Source organism: Alosa pseudoharengus, unplaced genomic scaffold, assembly GCF_046254945.1.
Source record: "Alosa pseudoharengus isolate Yale_2024_CS ecotype anadromous, Long Island Sound unplaced genomic scaffold, YU_APseudo_1.1 YU_APseudo_1.1_scf_22, whole genome shotgun sequence".
NCBI classification, from domain to species: domain Eukaryota; kingdom Metazoa; phylum Chordata; class Actinopteri; order Clupeiformes; family Clupeidae; genus Alosa; species Alosa pseudoharengus.
The window spans coordinates 32293389-32318214 of NW_027468680.1; the positions used below are offsets into that span (position 1 = coordinate 32293389).

Consider the following 24826-nt stretch of genomic DNA (forward strand, 5'->3'; position numbering starts at 1 on the left):
GGTTTTTCAAGGGTAAAGGAAAAATCAGGGACAGTGCTTAATGTTTTCTGCTTTCAATGATAACCTACCTACCTCTGTCTACTTCCAATTAGTATTCCTTCACCTCAGAAATCCCCAGTACACTCAAGCACACTGCTGATGGTCGCCTCAGAGATCGGGGTATGTGTAGTGCTCCTGTTAGATCATTTTAGTCTCCTGACTGCTACCTCCTTGGTGTAACTGCTGGGAGAGAGAGGAAAAGGAAGAGAAAGAGAGAGATGGAGAGACAGAAGGAAACAGATAGAGGGTGAAAGAGAGAAGCAAGAAAGAAAGAGTGCCAGAGAGAGAGAGAGATAGAGGGAGAAAGAGATACAGACCAGGTCAAAAGAGAGTGAAAGAGAGAGAGAGAGAGAGAGAGAGAGAGAGAGAGAAAAAGGGAGAGAGAAGGAATCCCAGGACACAGCTCCAGCGCCATGGTAACTGCATGACTTTGGAGGCAATCTCTTATTAATCCAGTGCTCAGTAACCATGGAAAAAGAGACAGGGAAAGAGAAAGAAAGAGAGAAAAAAGATAAATGGTGTACCAATTTGAAGTTTTCAATGAATATTGTTCCCTGTCCTCAGAAAGCCTCCACTTGAAGGATCTGCATAGTCATATCTGTGCAAGTATTACATAGACATTACAGTGTTATAAATACAGTATTACACAGCAATGTCTATGTGGCTGTAGAGAAAAGGATTTAGGATTGCTCTAACACATCTTGTATGTTCTGCAGACCATAGACCAATGGTCAAAATATCTACTAATTCCTCACCTGAGCTGAGAAGCTTAACAGTAGCATAATATCTACAGTGTGCCATAGTTCCTAGCTACACGTTATTTTAGGGCCTTTAGTGGATGTTACTCAGCAAGCAAGCAAATTAATTAATATGTTCACTTTGCTGTGGTAACCTGGTGAAATCACAGAGAAAAGACGATTTTGGCTTCGATATGGGAGGTTTTTTTAAGCTGGTGGTTTTGGGGATGAAGCGATAGAAAACAATTCCACTAATGTCCCTCATGATTATTATCCATAATGAAACCAAGTTATTTTCCATAATTGCCCAATTTGTTATTGCACAGTGCCAGCATGCCAGAGTTAAGTCATTTGTGTTATGAGCTACCCAGCCCTGAATGATTACCAGTCTTAAAAAGAACAAACAAATGAGAACTGCATGGCTTAAGCATTTCATCATGGCAGCTGAGAGCAGACCCATCAGTCTTAGCACTGATGCTCGTTAAGAATAAGGGGAATTGGCCATTTAAACACACTATTTGGGCAATTGGCCACTCAAACACACTATTTTATTTGCCTAGAGGTTATGGTTATGGTATAATATGTCTGTTTGGAGACATTTTTCAACAGTAGTTATTAGCAGTTAAGGACTCAATTTATGACTCAGAACTAGAATAGACTCTAAAAAAAACTGCCCAATTAGAAAAAAATACAGGTAAACAATTGTATGTGTTTATGTCATGCTCTTACTGAATAGGGACAGACACCAATCAAGTCCCTATAGCAAGTCACTCCAATTCCCCCCCTGTGTTATCCTGGCATTGTTGTGTCTCCCTTATTGCCAGGATTGTTGGCAGCAGGAACTAATTGGATTTCCCACGTCTTATAATCATAATCCATTAGCATTGTTACCATTCCGCTAATTTGCCTCATGACTCTGGTGGGTAAATATACTGAGTAGGATAGAAAAAAGGAGTAGGGGAAACTAACATGGGCGAAAAGAGAGATTGAGCAAAGGATAGAGATGGATAGGAAGTGATAGAAAGATGAAAAATTCGATTGGGTGTTGCAGACTTGGCAAGGTGAGGACGGTGAGGGAGCAGGGGAGAAACGGAGGGAGGGAGGGAGGGAGAGAGAGAATGATGGATAGTGAGAGAATAACGTTTAGAAGTAAAGAAGAGGAAGAGGAATGTTGAGGAAGTTGTGGCAATGAAAAATTGAGAGACAGAACAAAGCAATGATAAGCAGAGTCAGAGAGACATTTGGCTCCCTTCAAAAACAAGTAGATTGAAAAGATGACAGTCAAAGGTAAATAAATCCAAAACACTCACAAATGGATGAAGATGTGAACATTATTGTACTTACTATAGGCCTTGTCCATGACATAGCCTCCCAATTATTAATTACAACAAGCAGATGGGGATGCTTAAGGTGAAAAAAAAAACAATATACAAAGCACACACACAGCCAAATGGAAATAAGCGAAGACAGATAACCCCCCCAAACAGAGTCATAAACAGGACAGATAGGCAGACAACAACACAGACTGAAAACACATGAAACACTCTCTGAAAAGGCTGAAAAACACACTGATTACGCTGGAGAAAGAAACAGTATCCCCCAGAATGGGTGCTGGATAAAAAACATCTAGCAATTTTGAGGAATTTAAATCAAAAAGCTCATATGTAGTGTTTTTATTTGGCAGTATGGTAGACTATTTGGTGTGCAGATTCTTCCTGTTTTCAAAAAAGACAGAGACAGACACACAGGAGAGGGATAGACATAAGAAAGAGATGGGCACAGGCATATTCTAAACATAGCATTAGTGAGATGCTAGGCCTTTCCCCATGACAGACCCCCATCCCCCCACCCACCCACCCGTTACGGTAGCCCTCCTCTGCTCTCTCCTTCTGTTGTCTCTGAGGGGGGAGGGCAAGCCAGCCAGCCCAGGCCCCCCTCCCCTGGTGCATCTGACAGTAATTACCACAGACGGGAGTGATGCATGACCCCTCCGCCTGCCAGTTTGTCTCCATTGGCTTTTATTTGTATGAAAAGTATCTCTCCCTAGGGAAACAGATCAGCACACATACACACAGCTACATGCAGAGATACACACACACACATATACACACACACACACACACAAACACATGTGCGTGCACACTCAGTATTTATTCCTTAAAAAGAATTGAATACTATCACCTAAACCACTGCAGCAGGTTAAATCACTGCTGAATGCTGGTCACTTAAAGGAACACGCCACCCAAAATCAGTAGTGATATATGTTCTTACCGTAACTTTCACGAGTTGAGTCGTACCTCTCCCGCGTCGGTAGGTGCACTCAAACGCTCTGTCGCGCGGCGCGAATGTGTTAGCATGTTGCTATGCTAGCGGGCTCTGCCGTGGCCGTAGAGAGAGGCACATAGCAGTATTCAAACACCTCCACGTTTTACCTACTTAAATACAGTTGCACGAGTAGTTGATGAAAAATGTTAGGGCACACAACATGAAACGTGACGATTTTCCAAGCGAATAAACATGAGAACTACAATGTGTGGCGCAATAGCACTTGGGAGTACTTTGACCTAGCGTGGTAATATTATTAACACCTAATTGTAGATCCTATCCACCACAGAGTTTAGAATCCATGCTGGATCGACCCTCAGCCTCTCCCTCCCCTCTGAGCGAGAGAGGCACACACACTAGAGATGCGCTGATGGGCTATTATTTCAACCATAACTGCATAGCAAAACTTATCATCCATCAGCCATCCATCAGCACCAAAGTTTGTTGACCAATTTTCAAAACTACACCTGCCCACCATCCGCTGGTTGTTTTAATGTAGGCTATATGGGTGATGCAGCGCTGCTGACGTGAGGCTAGAAAGCCCTTGCCTGTTCTAGAAAGACTGATCTAATGCAGCAAATATATTAAAAGGCAAAAGTCGTACATTGGCTAGGCCTATCCCCAGAATATCAGCAGCAAACTCAGTCTCTGTCGCGCAAAACAGTCTCCAAATAAAACGCACATCGGCCTGTTGCCTATATTCTGCCAGCTTGTGACAATATATCGTCCAAAATGCTTGATTGCATTGCATTCTCCACATTTTTAGCTACATTTTCATGTACCACATCAGCATTTTTGTTCAGTGAATCTTTTGTAAATTGCTTTACAATTACCGTCGGGCCCTTGTCAGCAGACTTCGGCTTGCCTCTTGCCATATCACTCCTTGTCTTCCGATGTCATTTCTGAGTCATCTACAGATGTTCACCTCCCTAAATAGAACCAACTTCAACCTGTGTTATATCCTAGATGAGACTGCCTGGGTTATTTTGTTTAGATATTAGCCTATATATAAAACACATAATTGTAGCCTACCATTCAGGGAATAGGCATTTAAAAGAGAGACAGAGAGTGATATGACTAAGAAATGACATCGGGCGATGGCAGTGCGAGATGTTCAGAACGTAAGAGCTAAAACTTCTACAAACTCACTAACATCCACCACGGAAAAAGAAGGTAAGAAAAATAGTCGGAAAACTTAGATGTGTAAGGCAAGCAAGCAAGTTTGGCGGTTGTTACTAAAAATGTGAACATGCACGTTGCATTGTTGTGCGGTGGACTTTCAGAATGAATGGAGTCGGAGTTTCTTTAATATCGAGGCGTCATATTTGTCTGATGGCCTGCTATAAAATGAATTGCGATGTCTGTCTGAAAAAGACGCGCTCGTGCAGTCAAAATGAATGGGAGTCTTCAGAACAGGCTTGTCAGTCAACCTGACATAACAGTGTGTAAAGTAGCCTATAATGTGAATGACTTGTTATTTTATCAAGGATTTCTTTCTTTTTGCAAAAAATAAAGTACAATAGGCATTAATTAGTAGGCCAGGAGCATGCTGAAATTATGTGGCAAATTGCGTTTTTTATTACAATGATAAAATTGTAAAAGGACGTGACCGAAGCTGAGGCAAGCCAGGCAATAGGCCTATAGGCCCGACGGTAATTGTAAAGCAATTTACAAAAGATTCACTGAACAAAAATGCTGATGTGGTACATGAAAATGTAGCTAAAAATGTGGAGAATTCAATGCAATCAAGCATTTTGGACGATATATTGTCACAAGCTGGCAGAATAGGCAACAGGCCGATGTGCGTTTTATTTGGAGACTGTTTTGCGCGACAGAGACTGAGTTTGCTGCTGATATTCTGGGGATAGGCCTAGCCAATGTACGACTTTTGCCTTTTAATATATTTGCTGCATTAGATCAGTCTTTCTAGAACAGGCAAGGGCTTTCTAGCCTCACGTCAGCAGCGCTGCATCACCCATATAGCCTACATTAAAACAACCAGCGGATGGTGGGCAGGTGTAGTTTTGAAAATTGGTCAACAAACTTTGGTGCTGATGGATGGCTGATGGATGATAAGTTTTGCTATGCAGTTATGGTTGAAATAATAGCCCATCAGCGCATCTCTAGTGTGTGTGCCTCTCTCGCTCAGAGGGGAGGGAGAGGCTGAGGGTCGATCCAGCATGGATTCTAAACTCTGTGGTGGATAGGATCTACAATTAGGTGTTAATAATATTACCACGCTAGGTCAAAGTACTCCCAAGTGCTATTGCGCCACACATTGTAGTTCTCATGTTTATTCGCTTGGAAAATCGTCACGTTTCATGTTGTGTGCCCTAACATTTTTCATCAACTACTCGTGCAACTGTATTTAAGTAGGTAAAACGTGGAGGTGTTTGAATACTGCTATGTGCCTCTCTCTACGGCCACGGCAGAGCCCGCTAGCATAGCAACATGCTAACACATTCGCGCCGCGCGACAGAGCGTTTGAGTGCACCTACCGACGCGGGAGAGGTACGACTCAACTCGTGAAAGTTACGGTAAGAACATATATCACTACTGATTTTGGGTGGCGTGTTCCTTTAACAGTGTCCTGAAAGGGGGACACACAAGCCTCTGCCAGCTTCTGCCCTGCCAATTAATCTGCTCCTCCCATCATTAGTTTTCCCGTTAGTTTTACACAACACCAACAGTCTGTCAAGTGACACTGTGACAGTAGACAGATTGTGTAGGGGTTTGAAATCACACATTTCATCTCAAGAAAAAACAAAACACTGGTAAATTCTCGTATAGAAGACAGAGCAGAGTACAAGTCAGCCATGGGACCCAGTTGTCAGGCTGTCTGCCCGGTAGTGCAGACATCACCCCACATGCACCTCATCACCACCCTCGCCTACTGTTGCACTCCATGCCTGAGGGGTCAAAGGTCAATCGCAGGCCTGCCAAAACCCTCCCCCATGCTGGTCCGTATGAGCCAACACTAGCCTCCTATTGCGTCTCCATCAGCATTCCTGGAGAGTCTGCTCAGGCAGGAAGATACACTGTGCATATAGATGCATATAGATAAGTACATATTGTAGGTAGACAGATAGATAGTGTGATAGTGTGCTGTAATAATAACAGCAGCAACTAAGCATTCGTTTACACAGGGCTACATTTGCATTCAATAGCGCACGCACACACACACACACACACACACACACACACACACACACACACAGCACAGCGCCCCTTGTGTTTTGAGCTCTCATTGGCAGTGCCCCCATCTTAGCCTCTTGACTCCCAATGCATTGACATCTGTCACTGCAAATTAGGTCACAGTGTTTTCTGTGAAAGCTTCTCTGAGGCTTTCTGCTCGTAGTGGTGGGACTCTTTCAGTGTGGGCCTCACTGCGCTCTCTGGAAACAATGATTAAAATGCATAGTGCCATTGATTATGTTCTGAGGTTTATGCTGATGTTATTGATTTATGTAAGAATCTATGGCTGTGACCACAGGCTATAGCATGCACAAGAGGTTGTTAGGATGCAGAGGATGGACTCTACTATGCCGTACTCTACACTACTCTAGGTGGTGTAAGACCTACTGTGGTGTAAGGTGGTGTAAGACCTACTCTATACTACTCTATACTACTCTAGGTGGTGTTAGACTTAGAATTAAGATTAATTAATTTGAGAAAAAATAACTGATTAAAAAAAATAACGCAGATTAATCGATTCTGTATGACCTTTGACCCTGAGCCGTTCTAGTCAGTAACCATTAGACTGTAAGATGAAGAAGAGAGAAGAAAATGTGCTTCCTAGATCATTGATTGGAACATTTACTTTTAAAAAACGGCTTGATGGTGTTGATAAAAATAAAGTGTTGATTAAAATAAAGTCCTCTGCAATGTCTGCAGCAAGGAATTTGCATATCACCGGAGTTCATTAACTCTAAAGTCACACATCAATGCAAAAAAATAGTGTTGACATTGAGGGAAGTGCTAATTTATTTTCATTGTGTCCCCTACTGTAGGTTATATCTGTGGCCTGAAATGCCTTGTATGTGAAAAAAAAAATAATTTCCTCAGAATATTAGGTCATATCATATCATGTCATGAAGGGTTCGTGAAGTATCCCACCGACCTGAATGGGTAGTGAGATGGGTGCAGAACCTTCAGTAGAATTTATGATTAAATTTAATTATATTATTTACTTTTCTCGTGAACCGTTCACCACAGCAATTAACGGCTAACATCGTTTTAAAAGTTGAGAAAAAGCTCTTTCATGTGATGTGATAGGTTACTTGTCTGTGTTGTGATGTCTGTATGATGAGTAGGCTCGTTCGCGAGTAGTTCAACTGAGAAGAATGGGTGAATTTGGATGCACTTTCTTTCTTGCCGTGCGCTGTCACTTTCTCCACTGCGTAAAAGACTAAATTAATTTGCGCTGTGAACAGGGGCGATTCTAGACCTAGAGCTTTGCTGGGGCACAGGCCCCCAACTCCCAATACATTAAAAAACAAAAAAATTAACTGTGCGCGCAATATGAAATAAATGGCTAGCCTGATTTGGACCATCACATATCTCCCCTAGGTCACAGACATCCTCCTCCATACTCTGAATAGTTTTATGTCTAGCCCCCATCATGTTCTCATCCGTTTCTTTCCTGTCTCTCTCCTCCTCCTCCTCCCCCTGCCTGGTACTGAACTGCCCAGCCTGTGCTCTTTCTCCCCTCTCTTCTCCCTCTCTTCGACCTTCTCCTCCTTCTCCTCCTCCAGCACTCTCTCCCTCAATTGTTGTAGCAGCCACTATCCAGCAACATCCAACCACATAGGCATAAGGAGGCCTATACTCACTGCATGAATTTAATAGGCTTTCCTACTAACACAAGGGAAGCTTATTTTTAGTCAAAATTGAGATATTCTTCCCTCCCAGGCAAGGGTCCTATAGACATCCTGGCAATACTGCAGTTCTTTGTAGCTTAAATAGCCTACTAAAGCCTTCATACTGACTTTTGGTGATAATTAGCAAATGTAGCCATAATAATCTACACAGATGTCTATTCTGATTCTTAGGCATGCAGTAAACTTATTTAAGTTTGCCATTAAACAATTAGTCAAATCACAGCACTGGCTATTACCAGCATAAATGTTTATGTTACCGTTAATGTGGGCAATTGTCATACCTCCCTCATCCTCCTCATCTCTCCTCACTGTTCCTCTCCCTCTGCCTCTGTTCAGGAATAATTTTCTGATGTCCATCTCTGAATAGTTTATCAGAAGGCTATGTTTAGTTTTACAGTAGGACAGCTTCACAAACAGTATAGGCTACTTTTACAAGACTCTCTCTACAGTATACGTATAAATCATTATTAATTGTCCGCATGTGTGCATGCAGCCTACACACGCATGGTGTGTGTGTGTGTGTGTGTGTGAGGGAGAGAGCACAAGCTGGTAAACTGTTGCTAAATTTAGGCTATAATGATGTTAAGCATTGAAAAACAGATGCTAGTTATGTGGGCAACACTCTCTAACAGCAAACAAGTTGTGAATTTGTTAAACAGGGGACGACTTACTCTGCTCAAAGTGATGTAACGAGCTCCAGCGGATTCCACAGTGTATGTGTGTGCAGTACAACGAAACACTCGGAAGAATCATGTGAACGATTTTCATTGGTTGTTGCGTTCAATCTTACCCAGCTACAGAGGTGCTATTTCCTGATTGGCTATTATGGCCCCTTTCTTCATTCCTTGTTTTTATTGGCTGGTAAGTGACAGGCTCGAGCCATGATTAAAGCACGGACGGAGATGCGCTCATGAATGCCGTTTCCTGCTAGAGCCGTGCTAGAATTTTACTGGGGCACTGGAGACTTTTACTAAGGCACGTGCCCCAGTGAATAAGGTCTAGTGACGCCCCTGGCTGTGAATGCTTATTTTGACAGGCCATAGGCTAAATAAAAATGTTTATTAGTCGGACGCAAAACAGAATATTGAAAGAAGGGGACACCAAGGCCACCGTGGCCTGTAAACCTCTGATTTTCAAAGGGACATCGTGGCCAACTCAAGGGGCAACGATGGCCATGGCTGTCGTGAAATTCCTACCCTGCACATAGTGCACACACAGTAACGAAGCCAACTCAGGATGCAAACTAGGGTTGTAAAGATTAACCGATACGTATCGGTATCCGTTTTTAACGTGTAAGATACGGCTACATCGATACGTGAAGCCCAGTATCGGAAAAAAACTGAAATGAACCGGTCGTTATATCGATTTACTTGTTATGAATCGGTTAACAACGTTTTCTGCTCGCTCAGACCTTTCTTTTACTGTCTATGGCTCAGACTCATTTACGCTCCAAGCAGCGCGTTCATCCCACTTCCGGTTTTGAAACTATACGTGGTACGGAATTGTGGGTAATGCAGTTCGTTTTTGGTTACATTCATTGCCCAAAGTTGTCAAATGACCTCATTACCCATACATCTACTGCAACTTAAGCATGTGACAACTTGCACTCGGTCGGCTTTTGTTTTTCGAAATCCAGCGCGAAATTAAACACTTAGCATTCCTAAACAGCAACGATAGTCTGTAGAGTAGCCTTACCTTTGATGAAGGGATTTCCTTAATGTTAAATAATAATTTGGCCCTTGCTGCTAAAACGATGCACAAATTATTAGCCAATGATTTTGTTCATATTCACTCAGACTGGTGGCGTTATAGGTTTCTGCATTAGGTCTACTGTTGGAACAAAATAAGAGTTTATTGATTTGTAGGCCTATTTTATTCTTGTAGGGTAGGCTAGGCTATGCTATATGAGAAAAGGCCAAGAGTTTCTTAAGCACTTTTATTTTGGTATTGTCTTACCTCAACAAGGCTACAGCTCCATGAAAACAATCAGATATAATTCTATAAAATCTGTGAAAGATCTATAAAGTCTATAAAAATGTATTTTTATGTTGTATTTGGCTGCTGTGTTTGACTGAAATGTAGACTATTCTTTTTCATTTCAATACAGTATATGAAACAAACCTCAGTTTAGATAATCATATTCACACATTTTTTTTTGCCTAATTGACAACCATGACCATGATAATTGATCATATAAAATTAATGTGCACCATGAGCAAATGATAAAAAATCTTTCAGAATGCTTTCCATTCTTGAACTGCATCGAATTGCATCGAATCGTACTGAATCGTTTTTTATAAACATGTATCTTTTCTTGTATCGAATCGTGCCCAAATATCTAGATGCGAATCGTATCGTCTTTTACATGAGATTCACACCCCTAATGCAAACGATATGGTTCGTGAAGTTAGTTGTATTGCCAACGTGCTTGATTTTAGTGTGGCAGGTTTTACACACCGCGTACGTCTTGTCTAGTTTCCCATTAACTTCGTAGAATCCGAAATGTGCCCAGATGTCCGCTTTCCAAGCTTTGGGTGGGTTTTTAATTACCCGTCTATCCTGTCATCTCCCTCCTTCATCTTGATTCTTTAGTGTTGTTGTTATGCTAGCTAGTGCTACCGCTTAGCATGTAGCTACAGGCTGCACATTTCATTACAATGTTGCTCCGGAAATGCCCCCAGAAATAATTGAAACTTCACAACTTTATTGTCCACTCAAGGCCAGAAAATAAGGCTTTACAGTGTTTTTTCATACCATCCAGGCACATCTGTAGTGCTCTGTAATAACTGCCATAATTCTGTACAGTTGCAACCTTCAGTAAAGCATGTGACGAAGAGCGTTTCAAGGCCTCCAGATCAAGAGTGGAATGAGAGCATGCTGTAGTTAACCTGTACTCAAAACGTCTTTTGCCAAACCCCAGATGTTGTGTGTGTGTGTGTGTGTGTGTGGGGGGGGGGGGGGGGGGTATGTGGGTGTTGGTGTTATGGTGTATGCACAGGTGCACCAAACAAAGTGCTCCAGTTTACCTGACTTTCTTAGCCTGCTCTTCTCTGAAGAAAGAGGACACCATTTTGCTTAAGCTGGCTTAATTTATCTTACTGCAGGTCCCAGCTTCTCCAACTACCTCAAACTGTCAGACTGCTGCACCCCGTCCTGCTTGGCCACAGTCCCATTTTTGAAGTTTTACTCCAGTTTTCTCTTCTCTGCACTGTGTCCCCTAGTGGAAATTCCAGTAGAAAATCCAATAGGAAGCCTATTGGTCTGAACTGGTCTGAAATGGTCTGTACTGGTTGCAACTGGTTCCAACTGGGTTTTTGATTTTCTACTGGTTTACCCAGTTAGTAACACCAGTTGAAACCATTTAAATACCAATAGAACCAATCGAACTTTTGGACTGGGCATGCTCACCAGTTCAATCCAGTTGAATGTAACTGGTGTCTGCAATTTCAATGGTTATGGGTCTCAATTGGTTCAGTAACAGGTCTCAACTGGTCTGGCAAACCAGAAGTAAACCAATTTACAATTTTACAATGAATGGACAATGGATACATACAAGGACATTTCAATTTACCTTGGCCTATTATGTGAAAAAAATAACAATACTGTTTACATTTCTGCATTGAATAATAGCCTATGCAAAACCGTGCTATTTTGAGCCCACTACGTATTTTACATATTTTAACAACACAATTCAGAAAACTTAACACAAAAACGGGTAATGTAAATGACAGAAACACCAGATTTGAGTTTGATATGTAATTTATTTTTCTTTTCTTACTTCACCTTAGTCTCGCTCATAAAAATTGGGAAATGTACATACATACAGTTTATCAGTGTGGTTAATAATTAAGCATTTACTTACAATTTCACTTGGTGACACAATCATGTTTTTATCTTATGCAATGTGAGTTATATGCATTGTGTTTAGATATAGATAGATAGATAGATAGATAGATACTTTATTGATCCCCAAGGGGAAATTCAAGATTTACAACTTTGTAACCAAGATTGAAAGATTTAGGCTACTTAAGTTACAAGTAAGAATTTGATTGATTTCTCCAAATGTATTGTTTGTTAATTGCATTCTGGAATTGTTTTTTTTTGTTTTTCATCTACAGTAGCCTACCCTCCAGAATTATTGGCATCTCTGCTAATCTATCTGTTGGTGATTTATTGTAATCTCACATTGAAAACAAATAGGAAAAATCCAACCTTGAAGGTAAGCAAATTTATTTTGAGAAAAAGGAAAATCTCATCAAGAAATACATATTTTTAACAAAAACACGTTGCTCACAATTATTGGCATCCCTGAAAAATTTGCATTTTCCTATCTAATTTCAATTTATTTAAGTTAATCAGAGTGTCTGTGAACTTTCTGAAGTAGTTCATGACTTTCTTTTTCACTATGGTATGAAAAAAAAGTCACACTGAGGCTAAATCCTCTAGTAATTTCTCAACATCGGAAAGACAAGATAATACACTAAACTTAAATAAAATGAAAGTGTGTTGACATTTGTAAGTCAGAGAATGTCTATGAAAACTAGGTACTTTGTTTAAAATGGACAAAGACCCATGGTTATCTTGTCCACACGTACAGTATGGAGGATGGTAAGATTCCATAAGAACCACTGTTGGAGAGTTACAGACAAGGGTGCCATCTTGGGGGTCAAAAAAAGTCCCCCCAAAAATCTTCAAAAGTTACCTCATTGCTAATAGCTTATTTAGAGGGCATGCCAAGTAAAAGCCTGTCCAGTCATTTAATTACCAAATATAAATGGCAGGAGTTACTGAATGGTACAGTGACTCTGTCTGGAAGTGTGGTCTATTGTCAGATGAAATGAAAATTGTGCTCTTTGGCTAGAAACACTTTAGGTGTGTTTGGCATACATAGAAGAATGACTATACTGAAAGGAATATGCCTAATGAGAATTATGGTGGAGGGGCTGTGCTATTGTGGGGCTGTTTTTATTCCCAAAGGCCGTGGGAACCTAATTAAGGTGCATGGTATCATGAACACCAAGAAAAAACTAAACATTTTCAAATAAAAGGAAATCTGTCAATCTCTGCCAAGACACTAAAAGTTGGTCATGATTGGATCATTCATCAGGTCAATGAACCAAAGCAAACATCCAGATCAAAACAAATATGGTTTGCTGAACACAAAATCAAGCTTCGGACATTGCCATCTCAGTCCCCTGATCTAAACTCAGAAAAACAGTGGGGTGAGTCAAAGAGGAGAATGCATAAGTGTGGACCTAGGAATCTGGACGATCTGGGGAGATTTTGTAAAGACGAACGATCTTAAATCCCTTGCTTTGTATTCTCCAACTTTATGGGGTGTCATAGGTGAATATTACAAGCTGTTTTATTGGCAAAGGGAGGCTTAAGAAGGTATTACAAGCAGGGGTGCCAATAATTATGAGCGACATGTTTTTGTTAAAAAATATTTATTTCTTTATGAGATTTTCCTTTTTCTCAAAATAACTTTTTTTTTCAATGTGAGATAAATCACCAACAGATTATGGGCTGTATTTTGCACCCTGGTGCATGGCGTAAAACTCGTTTTCCAGCCGGCGCAAAGTTTAATTCCTTATTTTGCACGTTGATTTTTTAAACAATGCGCCCAGGGGTGTGGCAATTAACAACCGAGGGAATGGCCTAGCGCATTGTCTAAAAATCGCTATTGTACACCTGGTCAGAAGTCTATGGCGAGTTGTTTATATGTTATTTTAAGAGCGCATTGTCAATAGTCATATTGGCGGGTGCACCATCCTATATCATCCATGAACGCACACCAGCGCACGTCAATGCAGAACATTACAAATTGCACGATTACAATGGGAAATATAATTAGAATAAAGATGTATTGTACATCTCATGATGAGTAGTTATTCACCATCGTTTGCAAATTGGTAATGACGGTTTAAAGTGATTAGGGGGAGAGGCGAGAGACACGTATGGAGCACAGCTGAAGACGCACGGTCACGAGATATATAAGCAACTCCTCTGCAGGATAAGTGTTTTTTTATTCAGTCATTTGAGCAATATTAGGGTACAGTAAGTTTTGCTTTTTCCAGCCTATGTTTTCGATGGTAACCCATTGTCAGTCAATAGTGAAAGTAACTGCATATAACTGTCTTGTCGTTGACTGACACCATGGTGGAGTTAGTTTCACTTTGCCAATGAGTTCAAATAATAGACGAGTGCAAATGCGTTAAGGCTATGCTAGGTTTTAGTAGAGCATGGTTTAGTGGAATTACTATTCCATACCAAGCAGCCTCCTTCAAATGCGCTGTTGAATGTCAAAATACTGATGCATTCTTTGACATTGCGCTTTGCGCCGTTAAAGGGAATGTCAGATGTCATTCTCATTGGTTTCAATGATGTTACGCCCCAAACACACCCACACATGATTAAGAAACCAGGGAACACCTTGTTGCGCCATGCGCTCGACGTTTGATAACGAAAACACTCCCAATGTGGACTGGACATCCTACTAAATTTGAATAAGCTTTTAACGAGTGACGATGCGCTTTCGACTGTCATGATAGGGCCCTATTTTTTATACCGGTTTTTAGTCAACTTTAGCAGAGGTGCCAATAATTGTGGAGGGTAATATACTCCAGGGTATCTATTCTCTGACCGTGGTAAATAGCTCTTAAGTAGACAGTTTCTGATGTTACTCTGATGCCAAATCTCTAGAAGAGGTCCGTCTCCTCATAATTTAATTCATAGGGGCGACCCTGTCCTAAAACAGTTGTGCCATCAAAATCCTCTGCGACTTTCAGTCTTGGGCATGATGTTAAATTAAGACAGAATGCTAAAATGGTATTATTTGAAATGCATTTTTTGAAAATACTAGCAAGGTGTTCCTTAATATGAATTTGTGAATTATTTGTGTGGCTGCACCTCTTGTTCCTTATACAATATCCACCTTCTTCTTCATCGTCTTCATGTCTCTGTTGAAAAAACATAGAAATCCTTGAGTTTCATTAGACTGAAATGAACAGCATCAGATCATTCTGTCACATTCCTGTCAAAGATATACATTTTATTAGATTGCAGTAGGCTAATTTATTCTTCTTATAGAGTCCTAAATTGCCATCAACAGACTGTCGGCTACCTTGGTCTGGTCTGTACAGGTGTTGGTCTTGGTCTTTCTCCATCTTGAATTCCTGGGAATTCAGGACACTCTCTGTGGGTCCAAAAACTGTTTGTAAGTCCTTGAGGTCATTTCTTGGATATGCATAGGCCTATAAATACAAATATGAGTAAATGAACACAGGCCTGCTTATATTGGATCTTTATAATATGTTTATAATTACAAAACTTTTTAGAAATGGAAAACGATCACGTGCTTAGTGACAATGTGGCCTAATCTGTCCAGTCATGAATTCAAGTAGGCCTATGAGCCACGAAAAGATAACACTGGCTGCATTAACGTAGCCTACTGCACGAGCCTGAAACTACCAAATTCTCACGCGAAAATAAGGTCACGCGCACATAGGCTACTATTTAAATTACAGCACTCTAGAATTACTAACGTTAATAACGTATTGTGTGCATAGCCATAGCGAGTACAGCTTAACGTACAATAGTGGAAGCTATACATTTTAACTTTAAAATGTTTGCCCTAGTAACTTACGATATTTAGCAGACAATTAGAAGTGCTATAGAAGAATTGTTTCCTGCGAGGACATTAAGGACTTCAACGTTAACGCAGCAAAACAAATCCCTTGTTTGAAGTGGTGGGTGATGTGGTTTACCAAGCCCAAATGCTACTGCTCTTGTCTGGTAAGTATGAATAACACACACTACAGTCCATGTGTATAAAAGGCTTACATAGACTTTATAATGTCATTATTAATTTAGCTCTCTGATACGGTGTAGTAACAAATACTAGACTCCGTTAGCGCTAACGTTAGCTAGCGTTACGTTAGCATAGCCGTCAGACAGGCTCATGCATAAATCTGGTTCCAAAGGTAGCAGCTAGCTAACTTAACTTAGCGGTTAGGTATGACACATTTGCTGAGTGTAGGCTTATGAAACGTCCACTAGCCTGATCGCTTACCTTCAGTTACATGAAGTCATCATGAGCAGTAGGGGTGACAGCTTGCTTGGGTTACCTTATGTCCTGTTGATACAGACGGTCGCCGCACTAACGTTAATGTTGTGTCAGGCGGTCGCCTCTCTTATTAAAGCAACACCAAAGAGTTTTTTATACCTTAAAATAATGTTTCCAAAATCGTTTTAGTCGTTCATCAACTTGTAACAGGGTGAACGGCACTTCTGCATTTGCTTCGCGGCCCTCTATCGGCTATAACCGCACTATATAAGTTTCCCAGATCGGGTAGCGGATCTGTAGTTCAATGGAATGAGACATAAGAAACTACAAATTTGACTTGCATCTGATGTCGCAATACATCGTAGGCTACTTTTTTTTATAAATCGTGCAACATATTCTACCTTGTCTGTGGACATCGTTATTTGCAAAGCCGGTGCTGGATAAACAAATAGCATGCCTGCGACAGAGGGAAAGTTCTTTGGTGTTGCTTTAACGTTACATGTGGACTGTAGCCTATCATCTAACAAATAACTAGGCTCACACATTGTAACCATTGTAGACATATGAGTGTAGGCTAGGCCATGGTAGGCCTTTGCTGTAGTAGGCCTAATGATTTTAACTAGTTCAAAATAATATAGGCCTATTATATATAAGATAATGCACAATGTAGGCCTAACTGTCATTCTGACTTCCTGTTGTGCTAGTGTTCTCCTAGTATATCTTTTTGTGTCAAGTAATTACATTAATTGTGTCAATTAATCATACTCTTATTTTTCCACATTCTTATAACAAAAACAATGCTTGCACTGATGATGTCCCTGCACTGTTTACTTTTGCACTACCACCATTGCACATACTCCACCATAGCACCAATCAGGGTCAATGTATCATAGGTGCAGTCCCTACTGGCACTATCAGGCCTAGTAATCCTCACTCTTTACTTTTATATAACTGGGTGATTACATTTATTGTATGTGTGTGAGATATGTGTGTATGTGTGTGTATGTACTGTATAAGTTGCTGCATATCTAAAATTGCCCTCTGGTATCTATCTATCTATCTTTTTGTATTACAGAGGATGAGGACAATCTGAGGAAGCAAATGGAGCTCAAAAGACCACCTGTGCCCAAGATCAGGCAAGAGCCTTTGTTGGCCAATGAGAAAAGAAAAGAAAACAGCCTTCCATGGCACCAAAAAAGTAAGCCTGCCATTCACTAACACAGCACTAAGCCTGCTAATAGCATTTGTGAAAAAGCAATAAGAAGATTTGCATCCCCACAGCATTTACAGTTATTTCTCAGTCACTTTGATGCTTTTCTCACATCACTATTAACATTTGCACAGCAGTTAGTGAATATGTACGCTTCACATTTGCAATTTGTTCAGAGGAAGGAGAAATTGCTACTATGATGTGCACAAATGAATAAATGTTGTGGAGGTTGAACTAATAGTTGTGAATAGTTAGAATTTTCATTCCTGATCTGAGAAACGCACCAAAGCAACTGAGGAAAACTGTAACACTGTCTTAAGTTGCAATTTGCCACTTTGATACTAACAAGCCCAAAACGGCACATTGTATTTCAATCACCTCTCAGATAATTAAGACACATGAAAGAGAAGGGGACAGACAATTCATGCAGAAAATAATAGCAAAAAAATTAGCTGCCAAGAAAAGGAAACCCCTTTGTCACAAAGTCAGATTTGGTAAGTTTGCTTTCTTTAATGTAAAGTTAAGGCTAAACAAGGCTAAGATAAATAGTATTAAACGGGATACATAACAACATACCAAATAGAACTGCAGTCTTTACGAAAAACGAACCCTTTACAAAGGTATTTATTTACAGGACGCAACCTTTGTGAGATCACCCATCCCCCAAAAAAAGAAACTTCTCAAAAAAAATGAAACAACCTCACGAGTTTCAGGTAAGAATTCTGCAGTCATTGACCATATATTTGATGAATGATGATGAATACATATTAGTTTACTGAGGTTTTTGTCATATAGCATGGTGTGGAGGGATCTCCCAACCAAGTGGCTCTGGTCCCCTCTGAGTTTGAGGTAAGACTTCCTCACACAATGCCCATATCTTCAAATCTTCATGACACACAACACAGGCAGGGGCAGCTGTGGCCTACTGGTTAGGGGTTCGGGCTTGAAACCAAAGGGTTGCCAGTTCGATCCCCAACCAGTAGGAAAAATGTGTGCAGGGGAAGTGGTTGAGCACTGCTCTCCCATGTCCACATCCACGGCTGAAGTGTCCTTGAATATGGCACCTAACCTCACTGCCTCCCGAGCGCCACTGTAGCAAGGCAGCTCACTGCTCCGGGTTAGTGTGTGCTTTAGTGTGCTTCACCTCACTGAGTGTGTTCACTGTGTGCTCTGTGTGTTCCCTAATTCACGGATGGGATAAATGCAGAGACCAAATTCCTTGTATATGCAAGTATGCTTGGCCTATAACCCTGATTTACATTTACATTTTTTTACAGAAACAACATATCATTAAATGTACGTTGGTTTTATCTTAGAATGCTGTGCCGGGATCGCCCAGATAAAGACAGACTGTCCTTTCAGAGCCTGAGGTAAGACCTCAGCACTTAAGGCCCATGTCATTTAAAGGAACATCAGTTACAGCATCACTTATTGACATGAATGAAATTGGACATACAAGTAAACGATAAGAACAAAAAAGAAGCAATCAGCAAAAAATCTTATTGGTTGTTTTTAGGATGCTTTGGAGGGAGTCGGACCATCCAGTCGGAATCCCACATTCTTTGATGCTGAGGTAATGAAATGCTTATCATGTCCATTTGCAATTGTGGGGATATATCCCATCTTTACTATTGCTTTAGATGGATCCAACTATTATAAACTGCATTTGAATATACTAAGGTTTTTGTGTTTATAGGACTTTTTGGATGGTAAAGTGCAAGGTAAAGTGCTTTGCACATGATGACTGCATGTTAAGTTTTTTACAAGAAAATGTGTATGGTTTTACAGAAAAACAGATTCTGATGACCCTTTGTGCTGACATAAATTACATACTTTATTTTTACTTCGCATTTAGGATTCTGATGTATCAGATGATGGTGTTGTTCCCCAAAGGATGTTTGGAAACATCAAAAAAGCTTACCAGCAATTAAAGACCAAAAACAAAAAAATATCCTCTGAAAATGAAGACCTCAAACAAAGGTAAATTCAAGATCTTATCTTACACGCACACGCTCAGCTTGTGTAAGAAAGGATAACTATTTGAGTTTTGTTTTGTTTTTTGTGTTTTTCTCTCAAACGTGTTAAATGACAGATACAAAGATTTGGAAACACAAAAATAAAAAAAGAGAGGGATGGTCTTCGGGCAACCATAGAGGCAATTCATACAAACACTGCCCGCGTGTTGGGAGGTCAGCCTATGGGTGAGTGAATAATAATGCAATAAAAAAATGCAAGTTCAAATGCAATCTCTTTAAAAGAAGTGTATTGAATCAAACTGATTAACAATATGTTTTGTCAATATCCTGTGCAGCCCAATCGGAGTCGCAGATCACTGTATGTCAAGGCTATGCTTGGTTTGGTAAGCTATGGTTTGAATGTACCTTGCCATCGCTTCCCTGCTCAGATGGCAAGATACATTCAAACCATAGCTTACCAAAACAGTTACAGCAAAACCTCCCCTCACTCCTGAGAAATATCAGGCAGTAAAGGGTTTCAATTCATTCACGTTTAACAGAGAACCGATTCTATTTCTATTAAAAAATATAACAAAACAAAAACATGAACATGAATTGTTTGATATTTTTGTTGTTTTTGTTTTTGTTTTTCAGACACATTCAAGCGATGGCTTGTGGACAATGGCGTAGGAGAAGCTGAGGTGGCTGTACGCCACAAGAAAATAGGAGTATTCATTTCAGAAAAAAATCATAGATCTTAACAGAAAAAAATAAAAACCGCCTTAATCATACCTTTTGAAATATGTTGTTCTTTGTTAATTGTTCTGGGAGTAGGTATAATAGTAGGAAAATAGAATTGCACATTTTAAAAAAGGAGAAGTTGATAATTGAAAACATTTGTAGGCCTATGTAAAACAACTAGAGTTTTAAGCTGAGTCATATCTATTTTTGTTTTTCTAAAGTACAAACCTGTTGTCACCAGTTAAAACCATTACAGACCAATTCACACCAGTTAAAAAATATAATATAATCTTAAACCAGTTCATACCATTTAACACCAATTCATTCAACCAGTAGGTTTCTTTAACTGGACCTTACCAATACAATCCAGTAGAGACCAGTTACCCACCAGTAAAAAAATATAATATAATCTTAAACCAGTTCATACCATTTAACACCAGTTCATCAACCAGTAGGTTTCTTTAACTGGACCTTACCAATACAATCCAGTAGAGACCAGTTACCCACCAGCAGAAGTGTTCCAATTTCCATATAAAAACCAATAAAACCAGTTGAACTTTTTACTGGTTTCAAAATGGTTTCCAACTGGTTTCCTACTGATTTTCTACTGGATCTCAACTGGATTCCTACTGGATCTCAACTGGATTTTCAACTGGATTTCTACTGGAATTTCCGCTAGGGTCCAGCCCGATTCATTCACCCCATCATTGGGGTTAAAAGTTCTGCTTATCTAATGATGCGGCGAGGTTAAAGGATATTATGAAATATTGTGCCTCACTCTCAGAAAATAGGAAAATGTTCTTTAAGGGGCCCTTTGAGAGTACTGAATAGAACACTTGTTTTCATCATCATACATGATACCTTCACTGCTCACTGATACTGTCCTCTTTGGTGACAAGTCAAAGTTCAGAGTCTTTATTGTCCCTGTTATTTCACCTTAAATATGCCCTCTGGTGAATCACATTTTTAACCTTGTGTCATGTCATGTCCGTTTGATGTCTGCTATGCTTTTCAAGACAAAATCAGCCAATTTCAGCTTTGGATCTAAGGTCCAATCACAGCCTCATTATAGACATTCAAACTGCAGTCCTTCATGAACTAATCCTGAATATTTGGGGGTGGGACAATTCTTCATAAAGTTGCTAACAATTCTTCATAAAGTTAGCTAACAACAAAGTCAACATTGGATTTGGGCCCTTTTTATTCTGCCCTATAATACAAGGTGAGTCCGGTAGGCTTTACATTTGAGTTGAGAGGAAATGAAAGCTTTGAGACAAAAGTGCCTTGATCAGTATCAGGCTCTAATCTTCAGAGTATCTCGTTTTTTTTACCTTAACATAACGTTTCCATAATAATTTTGATGGCACATAATCTCACAACATGACAAACGGTACTTCTGCCATTTCTGAGCCGCCCTCTATAGGCGATTACCGACCTAGCAACTTTCTGTGTTCGGGTAGGAACACTTCTACAGACTGCTGTCGGTGCATGATCACGTGAGGGAAATTTGGTCTCTGCATTTATCCCAATCCGTGAATTAGTGAAACACACTCAGCTCACAGTGAACACACAGTAAAGTGAAGCACACACTAATCCCAGCGCAGTGAGCTGCCTGCAACAACAGCGGCAACCCCGAGGTTACAAGTCCGAAGCGCTAACCAGTAGGCCACGGCTTCTTGGTTATGTTCATACTTTGTAGCAGAATACTCATATTTAGTTCATTTATTATTGCGCTGCTCAACTGTAGGGGGAGCCCGAGAGCAAATCTTGTTTAGTGCTGCTTTAAAGAAGGCTTAATTAAAATGTCCATTGTTCTACAGGCGGACGAAGAGTTTGCTGATTCTGCTCGTCTGCTTACAGCATTAAATCAATAAAAACGTTTGGAAGTGCTGGATTTTTGTGCGGTGTTTATTACACCTGAGAACGAGGGGTTTCCATGGGCTTTTAGACAAATTGCCTTTATGGGATATGATTCAATTGAGGAGATTGTTGGCAAAAATGCAATTCTGTCTCAATAATGGCTACCTACCCTCATCATATGTCTTGTGTATCATAAACTCATATTTATGGCAAATGAGAATGGGCTGTCAAAACCAAGAATGCTGTCAACACAATCAGCTCTGTGTATTGATTTACAGTGACACCCTTAAGGTGACTACATTTACTTGATACATTTGTCAAATCTGTCCTTTTTGAATATTATTTATATTTTTTCTTGGTCAAAGCACAGCATACTGTATCTTCATGACTGTATCGCCCCATTAGAGTAATAGTTTCAAAAGGCCCAATAAATAAGCAGTCATAGTGCATTGAGGCTTCTTGAACATTATGGATATGTATGAGAGGCAAATGTAGCGAACACAAAGACATCTGGGCTTTTATTTTTCCTCTTAGTTGGCAGCTCTTGCAAAAGAATGCAATAATCAGAATTGGTTTTAGAGTGCAATCAGTCACCACACCGTCTCTGAGTGTGTGTGTGTGTGTGTGTCCATTTTTATATCTGTGGTCAGGAATTTGCTATGGCTGTCAGTATGCTGGAGATGAAGCAGGAAAGGACCATCTGGGAGCATGAAATGGATAGAATTTCAAAGTGTCTGTGTCATGTCATTGCATTTAAGTTGAATTCATATCAGATTATGTTTAATGCCGTTTACAGCCTCCAGAAGAACATGTACTGTATTGTTAGCCACCTGTAGTTTTATTTCTTAATTCTTAAAATCTCTCTTTCTATTATGGTATTTTTGTTCAGGGAATAAAGCTGTACAGTGTAGAATCACCATGCTTTGCCATTATTTTAGTACTGAACAATTGTTATATATTCTTATATTTAACAATGCCTTATTTTCATTGGCATTGTGTTATGAATAGTCACTGGCAGTAAAGCAATGAATAAAACAATATATTTATTATACATTTGCCTGAAAACTGAAAACACATTCACTTCTTTACACTCAGTTTGCAATTGAATAACACATTTATAGCAATATTAACAATATAGCACTGACAGCAATAGGCTCACATGTTCAACCAAATTCCTGACCACTATTAAAGAGACATTTGGAATATTGAACTGAATCAATTCATTAACTTTCAAAAATCATATCGCAAATCACAAATGCAATATCTGTCAGAAAAATTGCAATTACTATAGATATTTTTTGGGCAGCCCTAGTTTCTGCATAAATGTTTTTCTGGGTACATGTGTGTGTATGTTTTTGTGTATGTGTGTGTGTTTGTTTATACATGTACTGTATGTCTATACGTCTGCACAAACCACAGTGTGTCTGGAGTGTCTGTGTGTGTTTCTATGAATCTGTAGGCTATGTATAACTCTATGTATATGTACTGTATATGTATTTGTGTGTAAGGATTTGTGATTAGTGTGTAGAGTTTTGCAAAGATAGTCAATAGTTGCAAATATAGCACATATGCAATCAGGAAATGGGTACCACCTTATAATAACTACACACTATTAAGCATGTATTAAGCATTTGTAAACTATTACTAAAGACTTTGTTCCTCATTTGTAAAGCATTGTTCCTACATTAATTCTCATTAGTAAAGCATTTGTGCACACAGTTATGAAATGTTTATACAAGGTGGAGGTAGCGTAGTGGATAAGGAGCTGGGCCCAGTGTCCCAATCATTTGACGCACCATGTTCCTTTCTCTGCTCTTACCTTATAGGCCTAATAAAATATAGCCTACACTTAGACAAAGATAATCAGAAACTATTCTGCCAATGTATCGTTTCATACTTAACCCTTTGCAGACTGCACCGAACATTTCTTTTTTTTATACTTGATGGTCTCATGGCACAAAAAGGCTTACTGTGTGATTATGCTACATGGCAGAGATACAATATACCCATTATTGTAATCAGGAGAAATAGGCCTTTTAAAATGATATACAATATAGCTAATAAGTTTGAGAAGAACACACATATTTTTTCAAAAATATCTTCAAAATTCAACCCCAAAAAACACGAAAATATCAGTTTGTCAAGATTAATCTAATTTCCCCCCTCATTTCTGTTGTAGATAGAGAAAAACCTAGAGTGTCCTCTACTCAGTGAAAAAAACAGAATCAATTTGTTCAAAAGTTATGATAAATTTGTTAAACCTTTGCATATGGCACAAAACATTCCGTTTAGACATTTACATTGATAGTCTGGCATTATAATTTATTTGCCTAGGGTGTACTGTGGAGTGGGTAAGACTGTTTTTAGTGGCAGGCTAACACATACTGATGACTTGTGCTAGCCTAGCACCTGCAAACTCTGCAACTAGAAGGACTGGATGAAATGTGTTGAAAACGGTCTCCACTGATGAATATCACACTTGCTAACTTGGAAATGAGGTCCTATCTCCAAAATCCTGAACCACCCCTTTAACGAGTACTCTGGACCACTCGTTGGTCTTTGAGTGTTTTCATAACGTTATTAAGCAGCGATGGTTTTGGACAAATGAATGAACAAACTATTTATAACTGTGTGTACAAATGCTTTAAGGCACGGACACACACTATCACGATTATCGTCTGTCGGAGGTTGGTGACACGAGTCTGTTCGGTGTGTTCCATGCCGTCGTCAGTAGGAAGCCATCGGCAGTCATTTTGGACGATTTGACTTGTCGAATCGGCCAGTGGGCAGTTGGACTCAATGACCAATCTGATTGGTGGAGTGCTAGCCCTTGACTTTACATTATCTCAGATAATTTTTTATTCATTAAATGTCAAAATAATTTGTAAACCCACTCTATTGTCTTACTTTTATGTTCATTTACCAAGATCATTTGGCACAATCAATTGCTACTTAAGCAGCTTATGTGCTCCTGCTGAGTTGAAAAAAAAATGGCCATTCATCTTTAATCTTAT

At 39.7% G+C, this 24826-nt stretch overlaps 1 protein-coding gene and 1 long non-coding RNA gene across 4 annotated transcripts in view; both read left to right on the plus strand.

Moving 5' to 3' along the window:
• LOC143139155 (ryanodine receptor 3) overlaps positions 1–24826 on the plus strand; it is a 205393-nt gene that overhangs the window by 27423 nt on the left and 153144 nt on the right. The window lies entirely within an intron of this gene.
• LOC143139156 (uncharacterized) lies at positions 16552–20428 on the plus strand. Of its 3 annotated transcripts, none has more exons than XR_012990343.1 (7): positions 16552–17244; positions 17642–17969; positions 18052–18105; positions 18773–18829; positions 19112–19236; positions 19349–19457; positions 19866–20428. It is a non-coding gene; the product is annotated as an uncharacterized LOC143139156 (long non-coding RNA). The 3 variants fall into 3 exon arrangements; XR_012990344.1 differs by lacking the exon at positions 19866–20428 and having other exon boundaries at positions 17642–17750; positions 17891–17969; positions 19349–19825; XR_012990342.1 differs by lacking the exon at positions 19866–20428 and having other exon boundaries at positions 19349–19825.